Source organism: Herpailurus yagouaroundi, unplaced genomic scaffold, assembly GCF_014898765.1.
Source record: "Herpailurus yagouaroundi ecotype Mexico unplaced genomic scaffold, PumYag 181, whole genome shotgun sequence".
NCBI classification, from domain to species: domain Eukaryota; kingdom Metazoa; phylum Chordata; class Mammalia; order Carnivora; family Felidae; genus Herpailurus; species Herpailurus yagouaroundi.
The window spans coordinates 7,583,571-7,611,245 of NW_024412412.1; the positions used below are offsets into that span (position 1 = coordinate 7,583,571).

Here is a 27,675-nt window from a genome sequence, read left to right on the forward strand (position 1 = left end):
CACCCAGATGCTCCGGATTATCTTATGTTCTAAATGTAACGAGTGGGAGGTGGTAGCTTTGATAATCTCACGGATAATCATGTGAGTCCACTACCAGTTTGGATTCTTTACAAGTCGGTCTCAGGAGAGTGTTGAAACTGGACAATACAACTTCTGAGGCCCCGAAAGATGCCAGTCATTCTAGTCAGAGGCTTCCCAGGTTGTATGTACTGAAGAAATGCCAGCTTCCCTGAGAATCCTCTGGCTGAGGCAGGGCAGAATAAAATGTTGGGAGAAATGATTTCAGGCTTACTTTTTTTTTGTTTTTGTTTTTTTCCTGCTATATACTTCCTGTGTATCTTGAGAAGGAATTTTGTTTTTTTGACTTAAATTTCTTCCTTAGAATTTGATAATTGGGAGGAAGTTTATATCCAAATTCCAGGCATACCCACTTTCTGTCATTTAATTCTATTGCAGAAGTTGACCAGCCTGTCCCAGTTTACCTGGGATTTTTCTGGTTTTAAAGTACAATGTCCCACATCTCAGGGGCACCTGGGTGACTCAGTCGGTTAAGTGTCAGACTCTTGGCTCCAGCTCAGGTCATGATCTTAGGGTTTGTGAGATCGAGCCCTGCATTGGGCTCTGCATTAGCAGTGCTGAGCCTGCTTGGGATTCTCTCTCTCTCTCTCTCTCTCTCTCTCTCTCTCTCTCTCTCCCCCTCTCTTGGTCCCTCCCCCACTGGCTCTGTATCTCTGTATCTCTCAAAATAAGTTTTTTTTTAAAAAATGCCCTACATCTCAGAAACCCCTCTGTCCCAGGTAGACTGGGATGATGGGTCGCCCTTTCTGATAGGCTATTTTGGAAAATGCGGCTTGACCTACTTTCAGATGGGGCATGGAAAGAGGTGGGGACTTTGCGAAGAGATTGAATTTGAAGTAGATTGATCTGACATACTTCTCTGACCCACTTTGCAGTTTTCTCTGGGCCAAATGTAGAGTTCCTAACAGAAGCTCCTAGAGGACATCAGGAGAGCCATGGACGTGTGGGGAAGGCCACTTGATGAGGCGGGTACAGAACTGTCCTGCTGGGTGGCTGTCTTCAACCCACGAGGGACGTGGCCCTGCTTCCGGGAGGCCTTTGGCTCAGTGGCAAAGCCCAAAGGCTTAAGGGAACAAAGAGCTGGATGATGTTGAAGAACATCCCCTCCCAAATTTTGTTGCTCTGTTTCATAAAGAAACACTGCATTAGCAGGGCACTCTAGCCTTTCTACCCACACTCACTCACTTATCTCACGTCCAGTCCCGCCCCATTGTGTGTACTTCCTGTTGGGATCCCATCCGCTAGCTTAAAGAGGGTGGTCTGGATCAGTGCTTCTAATCTGGATCAGTGCTCTGCTGAGAGTGGCATCGGCATTATCAAAGTGGGATGTAAATCTACCCTGGGGGCACCATTCCAAACCACGGAGTCAGAATATTTGAGGGTGGGGAATCTAATGCTTCAAGAAGTTCTAAAGGTGGTTCTTAGGTAGATGTTTCAGATGCTGCAAATTTAGTGTTAGGAAGGTCTCTTCCCAGATAGATAGATAGATAGATAGATAGATAGATAGATAGATAGATATTTTTTTTTTACCTTTGTTATGGGATACAGTTAGGGTACCAGAAACGGATCTTTTTAGGTCTTGGTTTTATAAGATTTGAGGTAGGATCAAGGCAGTGTTTAAGGTGAATTATTTTCTCCCACCAAGGCAAGACCCTTCTGAGTACTCCACCTGAAGCCCCCTGAATTACAGTTTCCATTCTGGCTGGTGGGCAGGGCCCTATCTCCAGCCTTGGGTAAGCTGTGGATGTTGTTGCCTCGAATCCTGTTAGATGGTTCTTTCCATGGATTCAGGTTGTTGCCTCACACACACGAGCTACTTAGGATGCTCTCTCTATGCAGCTGTCTCTCTCTCTCTGGCCCTCGGCCCCAAAGACATGAGCTGCCAGGGCCCCCTGGACACCAAGTTCTGTCATCAAAGATCTGGGAGAATGTTGGCTCAGCCCAGGCCCCCTGCCAGCTCGGTGGCCTGGAGACTCACTCAGGAGGCCAGCCGGGAAAGCACAGTGCTCGCTCATCCCCAGCGCTTAGGAATCGCCCCTTTGTTGCCTGATGTCCCATATCCTGAAAAAATATTATCTCAGATACTTTGCCTTTTGTAGTTGTGTTGGACAGGAAGTGAAGTCTGGTTTCTGTTACTCCTTCTTGACCTGAAGTAGAAGAACTCTTATGCAATTTTGAGGATGATGGCAATGTCCTCTTTTCATATAGACTTTTATTTATACTTTTACTTTCCCCTAGTAAATTTCAGATCACTTCATTATATACCTCTTCATTATCCTTCAGGGATTTTTTTATTTGAACTTCATTGCACTTTTCTATTTACAGAGTGAATATCTGTGATCCCATTATGAACACAATGAGGAGTCCCGAATGTTACACAGCTCTAGGGAGTGCTGTTCGGATTGTATTCTGCAGGAGGGGCCCCTGGTGGAGAAAGGCAATAACACCGTGGCCATACACGATACACTCCTCCGCTTAGCACGACCTTTTGTGTTTTTGAAAAGAAAGTTAACATTTTCCTCAAAAACGATCTGTATTCTTTTACATGTAATAGCTGTTTTGTACATTTTTTGTTCTTGCTAACATCTTCTTTGCTGGTTCATTATTTGCCGTGGCTGGTGCAAAGGAACACTACCGGCATTAGTATAATTGTCTTGTCCACCTCCCTTTTTGTGGCGACCACTCTGAAGACACAGGATGTACCCTCACCCCAAAGTGGGCTCAAATGTTGAGACTGATGATCCCCCACACACACCAAGAAAGTATGAACTGGAGGTCTCTGGGGACAGCAGGGCAGGCTTCCTGAGCAGGTCCCAAATGGGTTGAGAGCCCGGGTGAGAGCCTGGCCAGTGAGGGTTCCCGAGCAGGAGCAGGGACTCACTTCATTGGAATCTCCCGCCAAGAACCACAGGCGAGAGCTTTCTTACCCACCTTCTTATCCGCTTCCATGTGGGTCACACGTGGAAGAGGTAGGGGTCGGGCCTAAAGGTTATCAGAAACCACACGTTAGTGGAGGCAGACTCTTTGTTACACTTAGTGAAAGTTTATCTGTTGAGAGACCCAGATGAGTCTCATGGGATTTCTTTGGCATTGACTAGGTCATCTTCAAATAAGGACAATTCAGTCTTCTATGCAAATCAAACCACGTTTCTCTCTTTTTCCTAGTTCGCAACCATTTTCTAAGATTCCTGGTAATGTGTTGAGCGATAGCAATGGTAACTGGTATTTCTAACTTGATGTTAAGGAAAAATAATTTTAGCAATTTCCATTAAATGTGGTGATATCTTGTCATTGAGTTTGCAGATAGTCTACAACAAGTAAAGAAAGTTCTCTTTCTTTCTTTTTTGTTAGAATGTTTATCATGAGTGGGTGTTGCATTAAAATTCATCTGTCTATAGCCATGCCACCCTGAACGTGCCAGATCTCTTCTGATCTCAGAATTAAAAATTCATCTGCTTTTCCTTCAATGATTTAGATGGTTAATATAGTTGTGTTCACTGTAGTCAATTATATGGGGAATCACATCAATGTATTTTCTGCTTCGAAGTTATCTTTGTTTTCCAGTAATAAATTCTAAATGGATATATTCCACTTAAAGTGTTATTTAATCTGCACGACTAAGAATTTATTTAGGATTTTGAGTTTGTATATAGAAGTTGTATCGTGTATTTTATGTGTATGCATACCGTCTGGATCTGGGTCAGTTATTGCAGTTAGACTAGCTTTATATACTGATACGGGAAACTTTTTCCCTCTAGATTCTCTGTTTCTGTAAATTAAGGATTATTTGTTCTTTAAAATTAGAACTCATCAACGAAAAGTTTGGTCTTAGAGCTCTCTTTTGAGGTGTGTGGAAATAACAGAAGTTTTTAATTTTCTTTAAAAATTTTTTTTTAATGTTTATTATTTATCTTTGAGAGAGAGAAAGCAAGCAGGGGAGGGGCAGAGGGAGAGAGGGAGACAAGAATCTGAAGCAGGCTCCAAGCTCGGAGCTGTCAGCCAGAGCCAGATATGGGGCTTGAACTCCCAAATTGTGAGATCATGACCTGAGCCAAAATCAGCCACTTAACCGACTGAGCTACCCAGGTGCCCCAGAAGTTTTTAATTTTCATTTCAATTTCCTTAATACTTCCTTTGATTCAGCTTCTCTTGTTCTTTTTTTTTTTTTTTTTTTTTGATTCTCAACATTAAAAAAAATCTTCAGAAATATATTTATTTTATCTGGACTTATTTATGCACACATTATGCACAAAAACTTTCATAATTAAAATCTGTCATTTATTCCATTACATTTAAATTTCTTTCCTTTTCTTGTCTCTCTTGCTGAAGATTTATCTTAGTGGCTTTTGTTTTGTTTTTAAGATCAGGCCTTGTGTTCTGCCAATATTTTGTATCTTTTTCTGTGTCACCTCCTATTACTTTCTCTGCTCACCCCTTGTGACCAGCTCTTCCTTCTTTCTTGAACATCAGGTGGAGAAGTTAACTTGATCACGTTTCTGGTGGATCCATAATGGTGGCCCCATGTATGAACAATGAACCCCGCAAATGTTACTAAGAGCTGGTAAGGGGCGGCACAGAAATTTGACTATTTGTTCTTGTAGAGTCTACCATCCAGGAAGCTGTGCTGGTGATTGTTTCTCAGAACCTTCTCCCTGGGGAAGAAAGGAAAGAGTTGATGCCAACTCGCATTTCCTCCTGGTCAAAGCCAGAGGTGCTACCCCCCGTGCTTGACTTTCGGGTGCTGTAACCTTTTGTACAGCTGTGTGTTAACTGGGCAGCTCCCGGCCTGGAACCGAGGATGTGTGTCACAGAGCTGAGCGTGTGTGCCATGGATGTGACGTGAGGTGCCGTCGTGCTGTCCTGTGGGGGCTGGTCAGTCTCATGTGGCTGGGCTCTGCACCAGCAGCAGGCACAGGGCAAAGTGGCCACCCCCCCGCCCCCCCCAGTCCCACAGACGAGACTGAGAAGACTGAGGGCACTAAAGCTGACCGCAACCCTCTCTCTGTCTCTCTCATCTTTCCGTCTGCTTCTTTCTGTCCTTGTGAAGTCACTGTCTCCACCCCCTTCAGGGCAGCATGTCTGCTGTATGTTGCCGAGTGTGTGTGTCAGAATGAAACCGTGCCTGTGCCTGTGCATGAAATTTAATTTACATACGTGGTTAAAAGTCCGTATCAGCTTTTTAAAGGTTTTTACTTTTTCCGTTCAGCATAATGTTTTTTGCTTTTTGTGTGTTTCGTGTTGCTTTGTATATATCTAATTTTAAGACAAGCTGGGTCTAACATTCCTCCATTAAATATGATATTTGCTGGAGTTTGTGGTTTATTGCAATATCATTTACAGTTCTATGTGGCAGAACACGGATTCTCTTCTAGCCGATTGAAGTAGAAAAGGGTTCAGTAGAATGTATCGTGTGCAAGAAAGTCAGACACCTGGGCTTGGACACTGCATAACTGGGAGTGGACCCACAGTGAGAAACGTCTAACCACCCAGGGCATCACTGGTGGTGAGCATCACAGAGCCCGACATGAGGCTCTAACTCACCAGGCGTGAGATCATGACCTGAACAGAAGTTGGAAGTGTAACCGACTGAACCACCCAGGCACCCCAATTTGCTAAGTCTTTATGCAAGGAAGATCAAGCTTGAGTACACGGAAGCCGAGGTCGGACCGTGACCCCATTTCACCTCCTCAGTTGCCTTGCTAAGCATGTAGTTTAGGTCCCAAAGAAAGGGAAAGGATTAGACCATCCAGTTTCTATAGGTACATTAAGTCACAAGGTAAGTTAACCAGAATGAAATATTTAAACATTTTATAATATTCTGTTGGAGTAATATGGTTATTCTACAGTATGGTGAATTATAGGGAGAGCATTTCTAATATTGAGGCATCCTTACATTTGGGGACAACCTCTGTTTAGTAATGATGCATTGTGTGTGTGTGAGTGTGTGTGTGTGTGTGTGTGTGTGTGTGTGTGTGTGTTTCCTAACAGTCTTGTTTTCTTTTTAAATAATAGTTAATGTCTACTGCTTTTTTTCCATGTTTTTTTTGAACTTTTCATAGATACCATTGTAAGGAATTACATTTTGATGATTTCTAATTTTTGCTTTTATAAATAATACTGTAATATACTTTTGTGCCACAAGTGAAATTATTATGTGTCAAATTGTTTTTGAACGAGTCATATCAGACTACTACCAGCACTATGGAAGTATGACTGTTTTGCTGCACTCTTATCAGTACTGGGTATTTCATTAAAAATGGAAATAAAAAAAACTTGCTAATTTTTAAGACAAGAATAGGAATCTAGTTGTTTGAATTTTCACTTTGATTATTAAGCAGATTAGAGATCTTTTTAAATGAAAACCCAGTGTTCTTTTTTCCTTTTTTTTTTTAAATTTATTTGTTTATTTTGAGAGAGAAAGAGAGAGTGCATGCATGTGTGTGCAAGTTGAGGAGGGACAGAGAGAGAGGCAGGGAGAGAGGGAATCCCACAGCACAGAGCTCGAAGTGGGGCTTGAACTCACGAACTCTGAGATCATGACCTGAGCCTAAATCAAGAGTCAGACACTTAACTAACTGAGCCACCCGGGCACCCTATTTTTTCCTTCTTTTTAAGAAAAATGTTATTAAAATCTCACATATATACAGAGAAGTACTCAGAGCTCATATGCATCTATATATAGAACATTATACCTAATAACAGCAGAATACACATTCTTCTAAGTGCACATGAAACGTTTTCCAAGATCAGTAATATGTTAGGCCATAGAACAAGCCCCCCAAAATTAGAGTATTATACTTGGGTAATGTATATCACTTATTCTTTAAAATTGGTATAATTCTCCACTACCCCTTTAGCATTTATTTGTATTACAGAAATGAGTTTCTTCTTACTGCAAAGATAGCTTCTATCTTATTAAAAAAAATTTTTTTTAATGTTTATTTAATTTTGAAAGCAAGAGAGACAACTTGAGCTGCGGAGGGGCAGAGAGAGAGGGAGACATAGAATCCAAAGTGGGCTCCAGGTTCTGAGCTATCAGCACAGAGCCTGATGCGGAGCTTGAACTCACCAGCCTTGAGATCGTGACCGAAGCCAAAGTCGGTCGCTTAACCAAGCGAGTCACCCAGGTGCCCGCTTCTATCTTACTTTAAAACCAAAACGTCAATTTAATGAGAATGTCACGTAACTGAGAATACTAAAATTGAGTTTGGTTCTTTGGGACTAGTTTTATTTGCTGAATTTTCATATGAGCAATCAGGAATCATTTTAAATGTTATTTCCTCTTTAACATACAACTTTTCACCAGGTAGGACCAAATGTAATCTCTGAAATCTCTATTATTTTAGCATTTAGGAACTATTTAGGGGAAATCGTTGTCTTGTATCCTGAGTGTTTGTGACTGTCATCCAATTTGGAAAGCACATCTAAAACCAAGAAACAATCAAGTGACTGATCTCCCCGCCCTCACCATGAACAGGAGGCAATGTTTTCATCTTCACAATGAGAGGAAATCTCATTTCTTTGGGAAAGATTTCCAGTGTTATCTCTACTCACATTGCTTAAGGAGAAATTATAATAGCAAATTTTGTTTTAAAAATAAGGATGAGCTGATGTTACAAAAGAGTCTTTTTAAAAAAATATTGCTGAGGGGTGCTTGGGTGGCTCAGTCAGTGAAGCGTCCGACTTCGGCTCAGGTCACGATCTCGCAGTCCTTGAGTTTGAGCCCCGCGTCGGGCTCTGTACTGACAGCTCAGAGCTTGGAGCTTGCTTCGGATTCTGTGTCTCCCTCGGTCTCTGACCCTCCCCCATTCATGCTCTGTCTCTCTCTGTCTCAAAAATAAATAAACGTTAAAAAAAAATTTGAAAAATATATTGCTGTGTCAATGTTAAGGGCAGATTGATGTCAAATAGCCATGTATCCAATCAAATCCTGAGAAGTTCTCAGCCTTGTGTCCACAGAGTGCTTATAAAGACCATTTCAAGTCTCATCTTCGTGCCGAATTGCAGTTATACTTTGGTAGTAATTACTTTCACTATCTGACTTCACCGACATGGTTTCCTTCCTTTTTCCTTTTTTTTTCTTTCTTGTTTTTTTCTTTTTAAGATTCCAAGCAGATTGATTACTTTTGTTTCTCTCAAGACTCAAAAGAAAAAGTATGTTCAAATGCTAGATCTTTTATAAGTAGGGTATTTTCTTGTAATGAACTGAATTAATAGGTTGAAGAAACTAAGATAACCAAGAAGCAATTTCTCAGTTGGATGACTTTTATGCCAAAGCGATAACACCTAACTCCCTTTAAATAATGTGTGTGATTTTTTTCCCCCAGAATAGATCACTAAGAGACATCAATTCCTAACGTATTCATGTATAAAAGAGAAATCTTTTTTTTTTTTTTTTTTTTTTTTTTGCCTTTTAGGCCTTTGTGAAATTTTTCAAATAAGGGAGATTCTGTTTATTGTTATAACTAGGGTTATGTCTTGGGGAGGGAATTTAAAATAGGAGGAGACCTCATGTAGCCAAGCAAAGATAAAGTCAAACCCAGAAAGAGTAATATAATGAAAAAGGTAATTCAGCATTTTTAAAATAGTGGCAGTTTATTCTGAATATGATGACCTGGAGAGAAATAGATGGGGAACACAAGTCATTCCTCTCTTCGATTAGATATAATAAGAAATCATCTGTTTGTGTTCTGTGAGTAGCATGATGGAAATACTTTCAACAAGTTGTGCTACCATTGTGGAAACAGACCACTTCTTGCATTTATGCTCGATTGAAAAAGAAAATGGAGGAGGGGGGCACCTGGGTGGCTCAGTTGGTTAAGCGTGTGACTCTGGATTTCTGCTCAGGTCATGATCTCGTTAGTTCAAGCCCCATGTCGGCCTCCTTGCTGACAGTGTGGAGCCTGCTTGGGATTCTCTCTCTTGCTCTCTCTGCCCCTCCCTTGCTCATGTGTACTCCTTTTCAAAATAAATAAATAAACTTAACAAAAAAAGAAAATAGATTCAGGTAAACTGACACATTGGACTTTCTTTCCTCCCTTTCATGTAAGTCTTTTTCCTTTTCCTTTCCTTTTCCTTATTTCATGAATATTACAAAAAAGGGGAGAATTGAAAGGATTTACCTTAGGAGAAAGGCAGAAAAAGAAAGAGTAGAACACCTTCTTTAGAAAGAATTTCCTACATTATTAAATTTCTACCTTGAAATTTTTCTACAGAATTCTTTGCTCTTCCATTATTCCTTTAGAACTCCATGCTCAAAGAAAAAAGTGAAAGAATTGTGGCGTCTGGGGTAGTTTCCTTCAAGAAAGAGGTTAGCGATGCCACACGAAGCAGTAAAGTGATGCGTGTGTGCCTCCTGGCATTGTTTCCCTAGTTATAAAGCTGGCTGAAAACAATACATTTTTCTGTCCTCTTGGCAAATGCTCAGAAGTTCATTTAATTTTTATTGGCTAGATAGTTATGGAGGCCAGTGCTTCCTAAAAGGCTGTTTGATGGGGAGTCCAGGAGTGAGAACGTCTGAGTTCTGACCCTGGTTCTCCTCCTGGGTATTGCTAGATAGGTGAGTTCAGACGCCTGCCATGACCCTTCCTTCGTTCCTCTGAATGGAGGTGGGACAGTAGGCCTGCTGGCCTCACAGGGCTGCAGTGGACTGAAATTCGACATTATATGTTTGAGCATGTGCTTGGAAAACTGAAAGACACCATAAAAAGGTAGAGTGTTGCTATTCAACAAAAATTCTCGTTATCTCAGTTACTTGGGGTTTTCTAGATTGTTCTCTCTTGTTCGGCATTTCCCTTGAAGACTTCCCAAGATCAGTATCTCTGTGAAGTTTAGAGGTTTGCATGTTTGTCAAGCCCAGTGGGATATAGATTTAATTTTAAAAAAGAAAAAAAGGAAAACACTGACTGCGTAAGAGCAATGGTAAATTAGAAACTGAACTACCCTCTTTTTACCTTCCTTCTGGTTAGTCAACTGAAGGTAACTGCTGTGAATTGTTAGAAATAATAGTAAAAATAATGAAAATGATTATTGTAATTATCATTTATTCAGTCCTCTTATATGTCAGATATTTTCTTTTTATTTATTTATGTATTTATTTGTTTATTTATTTTTATTTTTAAATTTACATCCAAGTTAGTTAGCATATAGTGCAACAATGATTTCAGGAGTAGATTCCTTAATGCTCCTCACCCATTTAGCCCATCCCCCCTACCACAGTCCCTCCGGCAACCCTCTGTTTGTTCTCCATATTTAAGAGTTTCTTATGTTTTGTCCCCCTCCCTGTTTTGATATTATTTTTGATTCCCTTCCCTTATGTTCATCTGCTTTGTATCTTAAGTTCCTCACATGAGCGAGGTCATATGTTATTTGTCTTTCTCTGACTCATTTCGCTTGGCATAATACCCTCTAGTTCTGTCCACATAGTTGCAAATGGCAAGATTTCATTCTTTTTGATTGCCGACTAATACTCCACTGTATATATATACCACATCTTCTTTTGCATTCATCCCTCGATGGACATTTGGGCTCTTCCATACTTTGGCTATTGTCGATAGTGCTGCTATAAATATTGGGGAGCACATGCCCCTTCGAAACAGCACACCCATATCTCTTGGATAAATACCTAGTAGTGCAATTGCTGGCTCATAGGGTTGCTCTGTTTTTAATTTTTTGAGGAACCTTCATACTGTTTTCCAGAGTGGCTGCACCAGTTTGCATCCCCACCAACAAAGCAAAAGAGATCCTCTTTCTCCACATCCTTGCCAACATCTGTTGTTGCCTGAGTTGTTAATGTTAGCCATTCTGACTGGAGTAAGGTGGTATCTCATTGTGGTTTTGACTTGTATTTCCCTGATGATGAGTGATGGTGAGCATTTTTTCATGTGTTTGTTGGCCATCTGGATGTCTTCTTTGGAAAAGTGTCTATTCATGTCTTTTGCCCATTTCTTCACTGGGTTATTTGTTTTTTGGGTGTTGAGTTTGATAAGTTCTTTATAGATTTTGGATACCCACCCTTTATCTGATATGTCATTTGAAAATATCTTCTCCCATTCCATCAGTTGCCTTTTAGTTTTGCTCATTGTTTCCTTCACTCTGCAGAAGCTTTTTACTTTGATGAGGTCCCAGTAGTTCATTTTTGCTTTTGTTTCTCTTGCCCCCAGAGATGTGTTGAGTAAGAAGTTGCTGCGGCCAAGGTCAAAAAGGTTTTTGCCTGCTTTCTCCTCAAGGATTTTGATGACTTCCTGTCTTACATTTAGGTCTTTCATCCACTTTGAGTTTGTTTTTGGTATGGTGTAAGAAAGTGATCCAGGTTCATTTTTCTGCATGTTACTGTTCAGTGACATAATTTCCTGAAGAGACTGTCTTTATTCCATTGGATATTCTTTCCTGCTTTGTCAAAGATTAGTTGGCCATATGTTTGTGGGTCCATTTCTGGGTTTTCTATTCTGTTCCATTGATCTGAGTGTCTGTTTTTGTGCCAGTACCATACTGTCTTGAAGATTACAGCTTTGCAATGCATCTTGAAGTCCAGGATTGTGATGCCTCCTGCTTTGGTTTTCTTTTTCAAGATTTCTTTGGCTATTCGGGGTCTTTTCTGGTTCCATACAAATTTTAGGATTATTTGTTCTAGCTCTGTGAAGAATGCTGGTATTGTTTTGATAGGGATTGCATTGAATGTGTAATTGCTTTGGGTAGTATTGCCATTTTAACAATATTTGTTCTTCCAATCCAGGAACATGGAATATTTTTCCATTTTTTTTGTGTGTCTTCTTCTGTTTCTTTCATAAGCTTTCTATAGTTTTCAGTGTATAGATTTTTCACCTCTTTGGTTACGTTTATTCCTAGATATTTTATGGTTTTTGGTACAACTGTAAATGGGATCGATTCCTTGATTTCTGTTTCTGTTGTTTCACTATTGGTGTATAGGAATGCAACTGATTTCTGTGCATTGATTTTATATCCTGTGACTTTGCTGCATTCATGGATCAGTTCTATCAGTTTTTTTGTGGAATCTTTTGGGTTTTCCATATAGAGTATCATGTCATCTGTGAAGAGTGAAAGGTTGACTTCCTCCTGGCTGATTTGAATGCCTTTTATTCCTTTGTGTTGTTGCTGAGGCTAAGACTTCCAATGCTATGTTGAATAATAGTGGTGATAGTGGACATCCCTGTTGTGTTCATGACCTTAGGGGGAAAGCTCTCAGTTTTTCCCATTGAGGATGATATTAGCAGTGGATCTCTCATATACTGTCATAGACTCTGGGTCTGGAGTTCTGTCTTGTCCAGCAAGAAAGCAGGATGCAGGATTAAAAATGTGAGAGGGGCTAATGTCTGGGAGGAGACAAGAGCCCCAAGGAAGGGTTCTTGCACCGTTTTTATTAGGATCAGGTGGCTTACAAACATGGTGATGGGTGTGCACAAAGAGACAATGAAATAGTGAACATTAACTCATGGGCATGAGAGAAAGGGGGTTTTGAAGATATGCTTGCTGTGTTAGGAATTTGGGTTAATGCAAAACAAAATCCTGACACCAGGTGGAAGGTTGTTTACAGCAGAAGTGAGATACTACCTCTGTTTACCTAAACTGGCCTAGGGCACAAGAAAGACAGAGCATGCTACTTTAGGGTCAACAAGGTACCCTTTCTTTTGCTAATTAGCTCTGCTCTGGGCAACTTCTCCCTGTAGCAGTCTATAGCCCTATTTAGCTGTTTACCTAATTTGGTCCTTCCTTCCTGTGAAAGCAGCTTTCTGCTATTGTACTAAGTTGGGGGGCATTTCCGCCCTGAATTCCTAATCTTGTTTACCTCATCTTAGATGTTTTCATCCTGAGATTCCCTATTCCTATACTTTTGTCCTATACTGGGACCTTTGCCCCGCTTGTCCTATACTGGGGGCCTTTGCCCCGTTTACCTATACTGGGGGCGTTTTCCCCATTTACCTAATCTTATTTACCTAATCTTGCTTACCTAAACTTGGGGTGTACATTCTATGGCTTTCTAATTCTTTATGCCTTGATAACCCATTGGTGCAAGCTCAGGGAATTCCTAAGCTTATTCCCCATAATACACAGTTTTTATGATCTTGAGGTATGATCCTTCTATTGCTACTTTCTTGAGGGTTTTTATCCAGAAAGGATGCTGTATTTTGTCCGATGCTTTCTCTGAATCTATTGAGAGGATGTGGTTCTTGTCCTTTCTTTTATTGATGTGATGTATCACATCGATTGTTCTGTGGATATTGAACCAGCCCTGCATCCCAGGTATAAATCCCACTTGGTCATGGTGAATAATTCTTTTAATGTATTGTTGGATCCGTTTGGCTGGTATCTTGTTGGGGATTTTTGCATCCATGCTCATGAGGGAAATTGGTCTGTAGTTCTTTTTAGTGGGGTCTTTGTCTGGTTTTGGAATCAAGGTAATGCTGGCTTCATAGAAAGAGTTTGGAAGTTTTCTTTCTATTTCTATTTTTTGGAGCAGCTTAAAAAGAGTAGGTGTTAACTCTTCTTTAAATGTTTTGTAGAATTCCCCTGGAAAGCCATCCGGCCCTGGACTCTTGTTTTTTTTGGGAGATTGTTTATTACTATTTCTATTTCTTTACTGGATATGGGTCTGTTCAAATTTCCTTTATGTTTCAGTTTTGGTAGTTTATATGTTTCTAGGAGTTTGCCCATTTCTTCCAGATTGCCCATTTTATTGGCGTATAATTGCTCATAATATTCTTTTATTACTATTTGTATTTGTGCTGGCTTGTTTGTGATCTCTCCTCTTTCATTCTTGATTTTATGTATTTGGGTCCTTTCCTTTCTCTTTTTGATCAAACTGGCTAGGGGTTTATCAATTTTGTTTATTATTTCAAGGAGCCAGCTCCTGGTTTCATTGATATGTTTTACTGTTTCTTTTGTTTGTTTGTTTGTTTGTTTGTTTGTTTTCCGATAGCATTGATTTCTGCTCTGATCTTTATTGTTTTCTGTCTTCGTCTGGTTGTGGGTTTTATTTGCTGTTCTTTTTCCAGCTCTTTGAGGTTTAAGGTTAGGTTGTGTACCTAAGACCTTTCTTCCTTCTTTAGGAAGGCCTGGATTGCTATATACTTCCCTCTTATGACCACCTTTGCTGTGTCCTAGAGGTTTTGCATTGTGGTGTTATCATTTTCATTGGCTTCCATGTACTTTTTAATTTCCTCTTTAACTTCTTGGTTAGCCCATTCATTTTTTAGTAGGATGTTCTTTAGTCTTCAAGTATTTGATATCTTTCCCCATTTTTTCTTGTGGTTGATTTCGAGTTTCATAGCATTGTGGTCTGAAAATATATCCACGGTATGATCTCGATATTTTTGTACTCGTTGAGGGCTGATTTGTGTCCTAAAACATGATCTATTCTGGAGAATGTTCCAGGTGTACTGGAGAAGAATGTGTATTTCGCTGCTTTAGGATGAACGTTCTTAATATATCTGTTAAGTCTGTCCGGCCTAGTGTGCCATTCAAAACCATTGTTTCCTTGTTGATTTTCTGTTTAGATGATTTGTCCATTGTTGTAAGTGGGGTGTTGAAGTTCCCTACTATTATATGGTATTATTATCAATGGGTTTATTTATGTTTGTGATTAATTGATTTCTATATTTGGGTCCTTCCACATTTGGAGCATAAATGTTTACAATTATTAGGTCTTCTTGGTGGATAGACCCCTGAATTATGATATAATGCCCTTCTCTATCTCTTGATACAGTCTTTATTTTAAAGTCTAGATTGTCTGATATAAGTATGGCTACTCCAGCATTCTCTTATTGACCATTAGCTTGATAGATGGTTCTCCATCCCCTTGCTTTCAATCTGAAGGTGTCTTTAGGTCTAAAGTGGGTCTCTTGTACCAGCATATAGATAGATCTTGTTTTTGTATCCATTCTGTTACCCTATGTCTTTTGATTGGAGAATTTAGTCCATTGATGTTTAGAGTGAGTACTGAAAGATACGGATTTATTGCCATTGTGTTGCCTGTAGAGTTGGAGTTTCTGGTGGTGTTCTCTGGTCCTTTCTAGTCTTTGTTGCTTTGGTCTTTTTTTTTTTTCTTTTCTCCCCTCAGAGTCCCCCTTAAAATTTCTTGCGAAGCTGATTTAGTGATCATGATCTCCTTTAATTTTTGTTTGCCTGGGAAACTTTTTTTTAATCTCTCCTTCTATTTTGAATGACAGCCTTGCTGGATAAAGAATTCTTGGCTGCATATATTTCTGTGCCAGGTATTTTTTTCGTGCCTTGTACATGCTATCTCATTTAATCTGTACATGGTCTCAGGCAGTACCTTTGCCATTCATGTCCCCACTTCCTGGAATGTACTAAGCTTCTCCATATGAATAAATACTTGGCTCTGCATCAAGTTAACAAGCATAAAACCTGGAAATTTTAGGAACTGTAAGAGATTATTCATTGTTTTTGATTTCTTTCCCTTATTTATTGTTTTAATTTTCTAGGTATTCTCTTTTGAATGGGAGAGTTGTGTGTCCACCCTAGATCCCCAGAAACACACCCTACTTGTACGGGCAGGATCCAACTCAGACTTGATGAAGCAACTGGTAAGGTTGTTCTTTATACTCGGCAACCATTGCAGAATAATATTCAGTTGTGTAATGGAGCTGGTTTAGCCAAAGATAATTTTCCCTCTAGATGTTAATAAGTGATAAATGTGGGAATTTAAAAACGTAATCTTGATTCCTTTTGCGTATGGTACCAGAATTCAATCCTACAATGGACCTAAGGTAAGTGTAACTCGTGTAAAGTAAAAGAAAGTCAAATACCACCAACACTTATTTTTAAGGTTTATCTATTTTGAGAGAGAGAGAGAGGGAGAATCCCAAGCGGGTTCCATGCTGTCAGCACAGAGTCTGACATGGGGCTCGAACTCACACACCTTGAGATCATGACCTGAGCCGAAATCAAGGGTCTGACGCTTATCTGACTGAGCCAGCCAGAGGCCCCCAACCAACACTTTTTAAGTTTAAAAGTAGATAACACTTTTTTTCGCCTACAAGCAGTCCAGGAAAATGTTACTCAATTCCTATCTAATGACACTGAAATCTAAAAATCTTTAAACCTAAAGAAACATCTTCCTTAAGAATATTGATGGTACTAATCATTTTAAAGCTTGACATTTTACAAGTGGACAGACTGACAGAACACACCTTATTCTGAGACAACTATATAAGAAATGCTAGAAAAAATGTTTTTCAGGTTCATTTACATTCAGAAGTAGAATTCGAAATGCAATAGCAAACTATTTAAATAGTTTTGTGTTGGGGCTCCTGGGTGGTTCAGTCAGTTAAGCGTCCGACTTCGGCTCAGGTCATGATCTCGTGGTTCCTGGGTTCGAGCCCTGCCTTGGGCTCTGTGCTGACAGCTGGGAGCCTGGAGCCTGCTTCGGATTCTGTGTGTCCCTCTCTCTCTGTCCCTTCCCCGCTCACACTCTGTCTCTCTCTCTCCCCCAAATAAATTAACATTTAAAAAAATTTTAAATAGTTATGTTTGTACCATGAGGTATTTCTAGATAACATTCCATTTACATTCTTATGTATTTTGGTTCTTGAGCCAAAAGAACTTTAAATATTCACCTCTAACTTCACTATATTGAAATCTTTTCTTGAAAAGTTTAAAATGGTTTCACTGTATGTGAAAGTGGGAAGGATAAGGTACCCTTTTAATTTTAATTTTGTTTGTTTCACAGACAGTATTTCCTAAAATTGCTCATAAATGTTTATCATAAATTAAGCATTTGTAACATGAGCATATGACCATTATGTACAATCATTCTTTTCTTTCACTGCAGAAAATCTTGTTTATGGCATCAAACTTAGATAAACTACAACATAATGTTGTCAATAATTTTTATTAGTACTTAGAGGACCAGAAAATGAGGTGGCTCAGTACAGTCGGGGCTTCAGGATGTTATTAACCTTGAGAAGCAAGCTTCCTGTATTTGGTTGGAAAGGATGCGACCCTGTATTTTGACTCCTCGTTTAGTAAAATAACATTCACCATTTCTTCCTCCTGCAGTCCTCTCAGATTGCTGGGAGGACTCCCAATTTGAGGTGGAGAGTAGGAATAAGTGCTTCGTTGCCATCTGGAGATAAATGTGAGGTCGGGAGTAATATGGCATGCATCTTTTTTTTTTTTTTTAAGTTATTTATTTTGAGAAAGACTGAGACACTGCGAGTGGGGGAGGGGTAGAGAGAGGGACATAGAGAATCCCAGGCAGGCTCCGCACGGTCAGCGCAGAACCTGATGCGGGGCTCGAACCCACGGTACCGTGAGATCATGACCGTGAGGTGAAAGCAAGAGTTGGAGGCTTAGCTGACTGAGCCACCCAGGCGCCCCCGTATCACGCATCTAATGAGAAAAATTGTTCTGCAGATTCTCAGAGTCTTGATTCCAAGATTTGGAGTGAAGGGAATTGGTGTGGCATGCTCACACCGAACAGAAGTAAGCCTTTACAAACCTCATTGTGTATGGCTTGCTGCTCTTCTGACTGGCTGTCTATTCTGGGCACTGGGAGTTGGATCACAACTTCTGTCAGGATCCAAACACCTGTCTCAAATATATTGACTCTTAAACTCAGCACTGTATAAAAACAGCAAGAATTAGTAGGCTTGAAATCCAGTCCTCTTTCTGCTCCAGATGACCCTTTTACTTTGCACATATCCCTTGGCCTTTCTCTAGTTAGTACTTCGTGAGGTCTTGTTTCAAGGAACGGCAGCTACGTGCTCGTTATCTGCCAGCAGAGTCTGCTAATGAGCATTGTATTGTAGGGTTGTGGACAGAGTCTGGGGCCGGCAAAGTCTTGCCCACGGACTCTAGTCCATGTGTCACAGCTAGCTGTGAAAGCCCGGATGCAAGTCTTCTAAATCTTGATTTCTTCATCTGTAAAATGAAGTGATTAGACGGGTTGGTAGCTGAGATTCGTCCCCCCCCTTTCTCAATGCCTTTTTAAATTAATCCTAGTTTATATAATGCATCAGTTGATGCACGTGCATACCCGTTAGAACTATCACACGATCTTTAACTCTCCTGTTGTAGGTGCCAGGAAACCAGGCGTTCATTTATTTTTGGAGCAGAAGCAGGGTTCTAATGTTCTATACTTAGCATTTGAAACTCATACTTCGTAGCCTTCACAGAGAGCAGGCAAAGACATAATAAGCCCTAGTTAAGGCAGAGCCTCTTGTGGGAGGTGATGGTGACCTCGGGAGGGTCCTGAGGGAAGGGAGGTTACTTTTGAGTGAGAGGGTAGATTAGATTGAGATTAGCTCCTTCCCCTTGTTCAGTAGACCTCCATCTCTTGGACCTTGGAGTGGAGATCAAAGTGCAGGATGATGCGCTCTAATAAAATGAATGGGATGAGGGGCGCCTGGGTGGTGCAGTCGGTTAAGCATCCGACTTCGGCCAGGTCACGATCTCGCAGTCCGCGAGTTCGAGCCCTGCGTCGGGCTCTGGGCTGATGGCTCAGAGCCTGGAGCCTGTTTCCGATTCTGTGTCTCCCTCTCTCTCTGCCCCTCCCCCGTTCATGCTCTGTCTCTCTCTGTCCCAAAAATAAAGAAACGTTGAAAAAAAAAATTAAAAAAAAAAAAAAAACGAATGGGATGAAATTTTCTCAGTCACAACCGTTGAGAGCAATTCACCATTGCCAGGAGGTTCTGAAACAACAAAGGATACAGAGCAGACTGCGGACTGCTCTGTTCCTGGTTCCTTGGACAGCAAGCATCTGATGATGATCTCTTTTATATCTGACCTCGGTGAAATTTGGTAGTAATAAGATAAAAATGTTGTCTCTTGAAAACATTACTTCGAACAGCATAGAGTATAGCATTTGCTATCTTAATTCCATAATTTCAAATTCTATTTGTCAATTAGGATCTGCCAAAAATATCCCACATTTTTAGTCTCTCTTTGGGACTTTGATGAGCTTATTTTCTAGGATGGCATTTCCTGCAGATTGCTGAATGACTTTAGAATGCCTGTGTTGGCCCACTTTGTAAGGATATGGTGCTGATGAGACCCTGTTAGTGGGTTTGGCAAGTTTTTGCCTCCACGTGGGGCAGTAGAAGGTGATTTTTTCCCCCATAGCCACAGGCTGTGGACCCAGCTTGGTGATTACTTCCCAGATGCTTTGGCTCATGAAAGAATGAGGTAAGAAAGTTGGGGCTAACCCTGAAACCTCATCACCACTCTGGGGAAGCCAGTAAGAATTCCTAGTATGGGTCGAGACACGTATATGACCAGCAGTGCATTTGAAATCCCCAACCTGGGGCTACTCCAAGTTCACTGGGTTCATTGTTGCTGATGGGGTCCAGAGTCTGTGAAAACGTAAAAAGCATGTGGTTTGTATTTTACAGACAGAAGACAGTGTAGTTAGTGTGCTTATTGGAACAGGTTCTCTTTTTTTTCTTAGAGATTTTCTCTGTTAAATGGGGCTTTTGCAAAAGTCGGATAGCATGTGCAAGAAAGGTATGTATAGAGCTTCATTTTTCTGAATTAGCTGCAGCAAGGCATTGATTCTTTTTAGGCTCTCCATCGTGATTCCTTCCAAGTTTTGGGTCCAGAAAAGGATATATTATGCCTGAAGGCTATCATCATCTTAGTTAATTGAGTTCAGTAAAAAACTTAGTAACTTTGATGTTAAATAGACAGTAGGCTGTAGACACTGTGGAAAACAGAAAGGCAAGTAGGAACGCTTTCATGGTTTCCAGAGGTATTTATTTATTTATTTATTTATTTATTTATTTATTTATTTATTTTTTAATATGTGAAATTTATTGTCAAATTGGTTTCCATACAACAGAGGTTTTTATTATAGTGAGGGAGGTGGACATGGATGAATTAAAGAGGACGGAAAGCAGACCTTGAAGACCAAAGAAAGAGAGTACAAGGGAGGTGAGATCACAGGGAAGGTGTGATTGGTTCCAGATGGGGAAACCACAGAAGGCTTCCTGGAGAAGGTATACAGCTTTAAAGAATGGGTGAACTTAAATATGTTTAGTTTCTTTCCTTGTTTAAATTTTTACTTCTCTTTTTTTCATTTCTTTACTTCCTCCCTCCCCCCTTACTGCCTTTCCTTTTGTCTCCTTTCCTTTCCTTCCCTCCTTCCCTCCTTCCCTCCCTCCCTCATTTATTCAACAAGTATTTCAGACTTCCTACTATGTTATGGTGGTAGGTGGTAGGTGGTAGGGATAATGCAGTCATATGGTGGAGACAGAGTTTTAAGCAAAGTACCATATTCATATGAATTGATAATATGTTCTGAGGAAAAGAATTCGTCATGTGAGCTGCACCTGAGGAAACAGATGTGGGAGTTGGGGGATGCCAGACCTGAAACTTGACCTGAGATCCAAAAGTGGGCAGAGCCTGATGAACCCTAAAGGACGAGAGGGAGGCACATTTCAGGTAGAGGCAATAGCTCAAATATGGATGAGAACATGATGCAGACTGTGGAGTATCACACTTTTTACAACCCCAGTCGTAACACATACTAGTTCTGTGACCTTAGGCACTTTGCTTACGGCTTCTAGACCGCATTCTTCCCTTTGTAAATGGGGGTAATCATAACACTTACCTTCGAGACTTACATTAAGGAATATATATATGTGTGTGTATATGTATTAGTTGATATAAATATTAAATAAATACATTAATATATAATGCTACTATAATAATATTAAGGATTAGTATATGCTAATTTATTAAACCCTTAAAGTTACTTTATATATATTATTATATATATTATAAATATATTAGAATATAGTAGATATTATAGATAGTAGAATATATATATATATATATCTTTATATACACACACACACACATTAGGACCTAATATATATATTGGAATAGCATGTGGTACATATCATCATTATTGTTTTTATACCCTTGAGTCCAAATTAAAAACCTGACTTGTCCAATTTAATAAATCTGCATTCAGCCCTAGATGCCTTTGCCTTATATGATACCTTTTCCATTCTTGAAATGATTTGAATCTCCAAGTTTACTTTCTCTTTTTTTCTGAAAGAAATCATTTATAGGACAAAAATTGCTTCTCAACTATTCAAGCTAAGTTGCTGGAATATATTCCTACTCGGCGGGAACAGTGGGAGTCTTTTCAGAAAAGTCACACATTTTCAGTGTGTTTTATGAGACAGGGTCACAGGATAATTAAAGTAATGTGTGCTTGTATAATTTTGCTTCTACAATAATCTTTTCACCTTGAAATCTTTAAGATCTTATCCCTTTTCCCAACCGATCTCAAGACCAGCGGCACATGATTTTCCTGCACTTACAACTTCATTCGTACCTGTTGATATGTCAAGTTTATCCTGGTGGCGCATTCTTGATTTCTGGAGACTCTGTGCCATTTTCTTGGCTTTCGTTGGTTTGGTTTTGATCTCATCTGTTACAATTTTGAATGATAGAGCATCTTACTTGATGCTTTGTCATTTCAATACTCGTAACTCACCTTTCTCCTTCTATTACGAGTTCCCCCAGATTGAAATAAATTCCTATCTCTTAAACTTCTGTTCAGGCACACCATTACATTAATTTCTGTTACAGCCCCACACCTGGTACTCAGCGCATAAACACGTATAAAACTGAATCATCCATATATATACTCCATCTTTCCAATTAGATAACAAACCTTCGAAGGTAGGACCGTGCGTATAATTCCCTTGTATTTTCCTGACATATCCAACCCCGGGATCAGCACACAGCAATCGTTCAGGAAATCCTCGTTGAATGGATTTGAAATACTTCTGTAGCAGGGCTTTGGGGACTTGTTTGGGGCAGCTTTCGGAGCTTATAAGTATAAATGAGAACTTAAGTGACTGTGGAAGAAATTATCCTAAATTTAGAAGTCAGTAGCTTTTTCATTTTGTGCAGTGGTTTCGAGGGAAAAATAGACTTGCCCACCCTCAGCTGCTAGGTTGTCATACAAAAATGAATCTGAATTAAATAATGAAATTTTGTGGTTAATATATATTTTGAATAAAATCCAGTAAGTTGGGTTCTAGACATGGTTTACATGGGATAGAAAGATATAAAATGAGGAGGGACCACATTTCCATAACGGCTGAGCTCAGTGCATGAATATGGTTATAAAACCATGTCAACCTGCCACATCGTTTTCCTGACACAATTCGTGCCATATTCTCCGTTTCTGAAGCCATTACCTGAATATAAAAGCCTGAGATCAAAAGCTGTCAGCTCACTCATTTGGTCTCCTAATACCTCAGTCTAACAGTTTACTAGAAATTCCTACAGGAAAATCCAGTCCTCTCCTCTGAGTGGCATCATTTATGCTGAACTTGGCCAACTCATTTAGTGACGGCATGCTGTGAACATTGCATTGTGCACCCAGATTTCCAGCTGGTAAAAAGACTAAAGGTTTGCATGTGAAAAAAATCACTTGCAGTGTATACAACCTTACGTACATTCTATGATTGTTTGGTTTACTAGGGGCCAAAGCCTTCTGATTAATTAAATTCACATGAAATAAAATGTGCTCAAATCAAGCTAAACTCCTTTGGGTTTTCCTGTTTGGTTTCTAACTTAAGCACATGCTAATTCTTCCACCACCTGGGTTTCTGCTTCCTAATTTCTTGCACTTCCATCCCAGCTCTTTTCTTCCTTGGGAAACACCTCTTCTGCCTAATGGAAATAACTCCAATTTTGAGTGGGGCAGTAGAAGCCAGCGCCATCGTGAAAGGGGCGGGACATGTATGAGGGGATTGAGTGTTTTGTGCTCCTGGAGGAGGGAACACCTGGAGAAGTGTTGGTCAGAAGAAAGAAAGGCAGATATGCCATGATGAGGAGGGCAGATGTCATCTTATATGCAACTGGGAGCCAAAGAAGTAGAAATAACTCTGCATGAACTTTAAAAGCATTTGCTAACACAGGCATTGTTTAAATGGCCACATGTTGGATATTTTCAGTTTGAGTCTCATGAAACTGTGTAATATTTTAATTATTCTTCCATCTATATTTCTCCCTTTTTCTATTTTTTGAAAAAACTAAGAGAGTAAGTCTTTTTCTCCTGTAATTTATAGGTAAGCATTTTCAAAACAACGTGGTTTCTGGTGCATGCCATAATGTAAAAGAAATTGCTCTCTATCTAAATAACATAAACAACCCAAAACTCTGGTCTTCCTCGAACGTCACACAGCACACAACATGAGTGTAGAATGAAGCTTAATGAGTAAAAACTGTAATACATTCTGTCTTGTTGCGCTAATTGTTTTGTCATGGGAGGTAAATGAATATACCTTTCCTTCATCGCACCTGCAAAACAAATGATATGACTGTTTCTCGCCAGATTTGATCTCAAAATGAGATAATAGATCGTTGAATCCAAGCCAGAAAGTCAATCAGGCTAATCTCAACACCAGACGTGAAATAATTAAATCTCTCCATTGTATAGGAGCTCATATTTGGCTGATGAATTGGTTTTAATCTTTTTCATACTTTATTTGTATTATGCCTTTGATTATGGCTATCTGGGCAGTAATAAATGGCTTCATTAAATAAGTGGCTAATTAAATAACTACCTAGATACCAATAAACAGCCAAACATAGAAACCAAAGATGTTGAACAGAATTTAAATAAAGGTACAGCTGAGCGTCATTGTTTCCAGTTTCTTGCCAAACATTAATTACCTCTTTTATATAAACAACTGAGATTATAATTCAGCCACTTTAAAATTGGGGGAAAAATGAACAGAAATGTTGAATTGTTAACATATTGGCAAAGCTATCAGAGGTGACCAACATTTATACAGAGTCTATCCTGAAACCACATTCTAGTTTCTTGTTTAACTTGAATGCCAACTTACTTTTTGGAATCACCCATAAATTTTCAATTCCATTCACTGGGCTACTGGTTACTAACATATTACTATGTTTTTAGGAACTGAGATGCCTTGATAAGTAAATTTCTTCCTGCAATTGTTTCCCACCTCCCACCCCCACCCCTGGTCCCCTGCAGACTCCTTCTCACCTGGAACAACGGAGTGTGTATTTCTGACTGAAGTCTCAAGGCTAAACCCTTAGCTTGGTTTCTGCCTCAAGTAGGATGCACATTGATTCCTTATTTTCTCATTTACTTAGTAGTTAAGTTCATGTCCAAATATATGAAGTAGGGGTGGGAGAGGAGGGATTACAGATAAGTGACTCTATGTCCTCAAAGACCTTCTGATTTGTGGGAAGCCATTAATAGTGAAAAGGCATCATAGTGCAGTGCTAGCGACAAGTGTTCAAACTCGTATCTTATGTCTAAACTCAGTCCATTGGAGCGTGGTTGCAGGTCTAGGTCTCAGACAAAGTAGCACTCTAAGATGGACTTCAAAAGGAGGTAATACTCAGCCCAGGGAGGGTGTGGAGGGGGGTGGAAGTTGTTTCTGCCACTGGAGAAGTAAGAAGAGACCAATTAATGGAAGAACTTTCGTGCCGACCTCCTGTGGGTGAATTTTATACTGAAAACTAGTTCAGAGATTGGGAGGCATAGTCTAAAGGATTTTCAATAACAGCACGATCAGGTTTGAATTTTAGAATGATTTGAAAACCTGTTAAATGAATATAAGTTGATGAATTCTAAGAGTAATTGGTTCGTGGATTTGCCCGCTTACTGATTGCTTTGACTGGACCCTCGTGCTGGCATTCTGGTTAGCTACCTCTTGTCTCCCGTCAAGGTCGCCTCTCTCCCTGTCCCACCTCACACGTTTCCAGGTCAACTCCAAAGACCTGAACCCTAGTGAGTCTTTGATTCATCAGCTCTATACTCTGTTGATTCTACCAGCTTTTCATCGTCCCTTCCTCACCTTGCTGATCTTCTCTCGTTGCCCAGTTTATGTTATATTTTAGAGCCATTCCCTCCCCCTCCTCATCTGAAATAATTCCAAACCTGCCAAAATCCACCTCTCTTTTGTATTTGCATCCAGGCCATTAAAGAGAAACATGCACTTCTGCTGGCTGGTCTCACTTTTTATTGATGATCTTAGTGCTGCCTGGTAATTCTACTCCATTTCCTTTCTATTTTACTGAAAGATCGAAACAATCAGAAAAGAACCTCCGTGGTCCCATCCTCACGTACCAACTTACTTGCTCTGCAGCCATGTGCTGTCACTCCTATTTTGATGGCCAGGTCGTCTCCTGTATCCAAGGACAACCCCTTCTTTGTGCCCTGCATGGCATCCCTTTGTTCAAAATCCACATCATGCTCCAGACATCCCCAGTGTAATAGGATTTCCCTCTGCAGGGTCATTTCCACAAGCACACACATCCCATACTGTCCTCCGTGTTAAAAAGTAATTATTCATTGATCTTACCTTCAACTGCAGCTCGGCTCCCTTTTATTGAAAGGTTCCCCCCAAAAGTTGTCTGTATTTGTTGTCTGCTTTTTCTTTCTTCCTTTTGTCTTTAGAACCCATTCCAATTACTATTTGTATTTTTTTATTTGTTAAAAAGATTTTTTAACATTTATTTTTGGGAGAGAGACAGAGCATGAGCGGGGAAGGGGCAGACAGAGAGGGAGACACAGATCCGGAAGCAGGCTCTAGGCTCTGAGCTGTCAGCACAGAGCTTGATGCGAGGCTTGAACTCATGAGCTGTGAGATCTCATGACCTGAGCTGAACACAGCGCTTAAGCAACTAAGCCACAAGGTGCCCCGCCAACTACCATCTTTAATTGCCATTAAATTGCCATTTACCGTGTCATTATCCTTTGCACCTGCTCTATATTCCTTCTTATATTTCCTTGTTTGCGACTGTGGACTTACTCTTCTGATCAAGTCCCTTGAATATTTCTTTAGTACTTCTGCTGGTGGTCAATTGTTTTTATTTACATGAACGTGTCTTTCTTTCATGCTCATTCTTGAAGGACATCTTCACTGGCAAAATTATAGGTTGGCATAATTTTATTTTAGGACTACCTTTTCCTTGGCTTCCATTGTATCTTCTGAGAGGTCAGCTTTTCCTTCAGTTTTTGCTCCTCTGAAGAAAAGTTGCGTTTCCCCCCCACACCTCTGGCTGCTTTTCATGTTTTATCTTTGTCTTGTTTTGAAAAATGTTAGCATGATTCTCCCATGTGTACCTTCAAAAACATTTGTCCTACCTGTGGATCCTGCTTCAATTTATGTTTATGCTTCAAAGGTTTTAGAATTTTTAGCCTGGTTTCAAATTCTATTCTGCCTGATTTTCTCACTCTGTTTATTAGACTTGCTCTCTGTGTTTTCTGAGCCTGCCACCTTCTCTTCTACGTTTCAACCTCACATGTCTTTGTCCTTCTGGATACTGCTTCTGACCTTTCAGTTCACTAATTCTAGCTGTAATTAATCTGCCATTAAACCCACCTATTTGTTTTGCTATAATTGGTCTTTTTTTCAACTCCGCTTTTTTATTTTATTATTTTTATTTTAAAAACTTTTTTTAATGCTTACTTTTGAGAAAGAGAGAGAGAGAGAGAGAGAGCGCGCGCGCAGGGAAGGGGCAGAGAGAGAGAACAGAGGATCCAAAGCTGACTCCGGGCTCTGAGCTGTCAGTGATGAGCCCGATGTGGGGCTTGAACTCAGGGACTGCAAAATCATGACCTGAGCCAAAGTCACATGCTTAACTGAGCCACCCAGGCACCCCTCAACTCTGCCTTATCTTCCTTTATGTTTTCCACTCATATGCCCTGTTTCTCTATCCTGTCCTTTGTTTAATGGAATGTCAGAAGCATAATTATTTTATATTCACTCACAGCCCCTGTGGATCTATTTCTACTGCCACTTAATCCTGCTGTTAAAAAGAAACGTTGTCTTCTTGTGCACGAGGCTATTTTTTATTGTGTGCCAAATATGGTATTAATGATTATAGCAACAAATTGAGCACAGCCCTAGAAATTGAGAGGATTCCTTGTGGGAATCATAACTTGGTACATAGCTCATTAGTGCTCCGAGCTACGCACACAGAGTTCGCCTGCACTTGGCTTCCTCTTGGAGGGCCTTGGGCTTTGGTTTGGGCTTCGGAGAGTATTCTGCCTCCCAACCTCTCAGCTACCTTCTCCGGAGTCAGGCCTTGCCCATGGTAAAAGGGGTCGTAGATTCTGGGCTCATCATTTGGAGTTTATTTTCTTCCCAGATCATGGCTTAGTAATTTAAAAAAAAAAAAAAAAAATCAAACGTTCATAAGTAGAAGAGAAAAGTATCTCTGCAGATTAAACAATTTCCACTTTCTTTTTAGCTCTCTAATGCTTGTAAGAAGATAGTTTTTATCTTTGGCCTAGCTTTCAGAGTTTCTCTCAAAGGTAGGGTTGGCCTAATGTAAGACATTTCATTTTCCCTTACTGGAGCTGGAGGTCCTTGCGCCTTGGGCCTCTCCTTCCACTGGATTCCAGAGTAGCACTTGCCCCTTTTAAGGCCTCTTCCTCACACCTTCCTCTCCCTCCCCTCTGCTGCTTCTCCTTATCTTGCCAGTTTGCAAATAACTAAGTGCCCTGAGCTCATCCCTTGGTGCTCTTTTTCTCTTTTTCTTTTTCTTTCTTTCTTTCTTTCTTTCTTTCTTTCTTTCTTTCTTTCTTTCTTTCTTTCTTTCTTTCTT

General features: G+C 40.1%; 1 long non-coding RNA gene across 1 annotated transcript in view; it reads left to right on the top strand.

Moving 5' to 3' along the window:
* Positions 1-27,675, top strand: part of LOC121039640 (uncharacterized) — a 51,465-nt gene that overhangs the window by 20,508 nt on the left and 3,282 nt on the right. The window contains exon 2 of the long non-coding RNA XR_005794899.1: positions 15,540-15,641. This is a non-coding gene — a long non-coding RNA (uncharacterized LOC121039640). The remainder of the gene's footprint in view (positions 1-15,539; positions 15,642-27,675) is intronic.